The sequence below is a fragment of the Wasmannia auropunctata genome, unplaced genomic scaffold (assembly GCF_000956235.1).
Source record: "Wasmannia auropunctata unplaced genomic scaffold, wasmannia.A_1.0 LD335987.1, whole genome shotgun sequence".
Taxonomy (NCBI): Eukaryota; Metazoa; Arthropoda; class Insecta; order Hymenoptera; family Formicidae; genus Wasmannia; species Wasmannia auropunctata.
The window spans coordinates 2031199-2034339 of NW_012026903.1; positions in this window are offsets into that span (position 1 = coordinate 2031199).

Sequence of the window (3141 nt, forward strand, 5' to 3'; positions counted from 1 at the left end):
CGGGGGCGGGGCCAGCAGGGGGGAGTCCGAGGGGCGGAAGCGCGGATAACCGTGGCCGTTCGTACCGTTTGTCGAGAAAAAGAACGAGAGAGAGGTTACAAAACCGCAGAATTTTGCGCCGTCGTCGGGAAATTTCCGCTTAATCGAGCTCCGCTCACCGCCGCTCCGATACGCCTCAACGCGCTCCTTCTCGTTTCTCGTTTCTCGGCGGGGTGAGACGACGACCAAGCGATTCGACGACGTGCCACGTGTTCCTCGCTTCGAGAAGATCGCCTCTCGGCGTCTCGATATTCCTCGATATCTTCAGAAACAGTCGAGCGCCCGCATTTGAATGTTGATTTCGACCGAGCCAGCGGAATTCCTGCGCGCGTTTGCCCTGATTTGTCCTCGCCCCGACGACTCGTCTCTCCCACACGATCCTCTTCGATTCCTCGCCGAAGGATTTCTCGTGCTTTTTAAGAAGAGCCCGAATACCAATCGCGTCGTTTAGCGTGAAAAAAATTCCACCTCGCGTCCGGATTTAATGGAACGCGTGGAATTTCTCGGCGTTCTCGTAATTTTCTTTCTACGTCGCAATGTTGCCTTTCTAATTTGCTCGATCAGAAGCGCCGATCGACCGCGGTTATCAACGGAAGGCAGTTGTTGCAGAGAAGACAGCACTTGTGTGAATTAAATCAAAATTGAATTATTACGTCGAGAGCGGGCACGCCTTTTCCTTATCCTCTTCTGGCGATTTATTTGTTCGACGAGGTGACTCCCTCGATTCCTAATACGAACGGACGCGTTTTTTCCCGTGGAAGCCACACGGGCAATAAGCGCACTTAGCCTTCGTATATCCGCGCGAAAGTAGTTTCGCTATTACTTCGGTTTACCTCGGTCATTCCGCGGAGGTCTTCCCGGGGCTTAACGATCCCGCCTTTTATCGCCAGTTGTTAGACGGCGGGCGCTATTTCCGCCCGTAAACGTTGTCCCGTTAATGTTTTTCGTCTCCCGCAACTTCCCTCGGGCACTCTCCCTCGGAGGCTTTCGCGAAGTTTTTTACACGAAGGCTCGCGGCGTCTCTTCCGTTTCCCTTTTTTTCCTTCTCCCTTTTTTTTGCGCACCCGTTACCCAGATGCGCGGCCACGCTACCCGAGTACACGTATATATCTCAGTCCCGTCAAACGGATATCACTCTCTCACGAAAGGCACTCTCGTGCCTTCGTTCCCGCTCGGTAACGGGGACCGACCCTCCTTCGCAACGCGCGCATTAACGCCGCGCTCCCTCGGTTTTCCCCGTTCCTCGCTAATTAACGCGGAATGATTACTCGCCGCGACACGAACGTCGATGCGCCTCGAGAAGAGGGCCCAGGCCTCCTCGCAATCGAGGTTTTCCTCCTCCCGAAGTTGGACGAGCCGGTGCACGAGAGCGGAAACGAATGGAGGCTCGCTTTCCCTCACCGGTGACTCCTCGTCGTTGATTAACCGACCACCGCCCGCGCCGGCCGCGGCTCGTTAGTTATATCAAAGGAAAGGCCCTAGCTCGCGAGAGAGCGGCGCGAGACACCTCGCTGTAAATCTCATTCGACTACCGGCCGAATTACTCCGCGCGCGCGTCCGCGGATTCTTCTCCTCTATTCCCTTCCGTCCCTTTCTCCGTTACGCGCGCGACGAGAGAGAGGAGGGAAAAAAATAACAGATTCGTCAGAATTCAGTGAGCGTGAATTTCCGCGTCTGCATTTATTTCGCGGTTCAATGAATTTCCTCGCCGATTTTTTTTCCAACGCCGCGCGGTCCCCCTGTTCCCCGCGCGCGCACAGCGGGCAAATTCCTTCTGACGTCTGCAAATTCTTCGCGTGCGAAAAAAAAGGGGGGAAGTTTCGAGTCCCGAAACACGGCGTACACACCGAACGGCGATGCACCCACGTGACACTTTCGCTCTCCCGGGCCACGTGCCGCGATCGCGATATATTCTGTCCACCTTTATTTTCTCCCGCCGCGACGCGCGCCCGTAGCAAACGCGGCACTTCGCATCGCGCGCTCAATTATCGTCCCGCGATTCGCACATTTCGCTGGATTCGGGTTTCGTCGTCACTGTATCCTTTTCACCAGCGATTTACCACGCGTATCCTCGCTGGCGCACTGTCACTCTCAAACACACCCGTCATCGACTTCGCCGGGCGATTGAATTTCTGCGATCGATCTCCTCGCTTTAACGGACGATCGCGCGAAGATTACGTTTCCACCGTCACGCGCGTCTTTTGTAGCAATCTTTCTCTTTAATGTTAATGAAGGTACAAAGAAGTCACAACACGTGTGTAATAATTGTCACTTCTCTCCGCGTCACGTTTGCGAAGAACGGAAGTACAGTTCCTGCGAATCACATGCGCGTGATACTCCCGTGGACTCGCGTGCCGCGGCAACGGGCACCGGCCTCGTCTGTTGCAGGTTACCCGAGAACCTTTACCATCGGTAGTTCGTAGTTGACAGAAACCCTTGGCGGGAGCGGTACGACGAATAAGGTGCCACTCCCACCCGCGCATGCTCCACCACCACTCTCCGGATCATGATCCCCTTCACTCCCTCTCCTCCTTTTGCTTATTTTCTCCTTTCCCCTTCGTCGAGCTCTCCTCTCCTCCCGCTCGCTCTCCTCTCCTCTCACCCTCGGCCTTCCTCCTCACGCATGATCCCCCCGTTTACTGCATTTTCAAATCGTTTTCTCTCGCTCCCGTTCTTCCCTCATTTTCTTTCTGTGTCTCTCTCCCTCTTGGTCCACCACCACCGCCGAATAACCGCCGCACGTGGTACTATCGCCGAGGAGTGGGGCGATCCATAAACCAATTAATTCGAGTAATAAACTCGACCGAAGGGCGACCTATCCGGACCCGCGCCTCCGTCACCCGCGAACACGCCGCTGGATCCTTTTAGCAACTTTCTTCAACTTGGCTCGCCTTTGTTCAGCTTGTCGCATCGGAAGCTATCTCGTTCGTTGAAACAAGCTTAACCCTTTGGCCACGTATGGCGTGTCGGAGGGATGTAGAATCTGTCAGAACGAAACGATGGATTTACGAGACACTACGCGGATTTACGAGACCGCTGCTTCTCTCTCTCTCTCTCTCTCTCTCTCTCTCTCTCTCCCCCTCTCTCTGTTTTGTTTTAGGT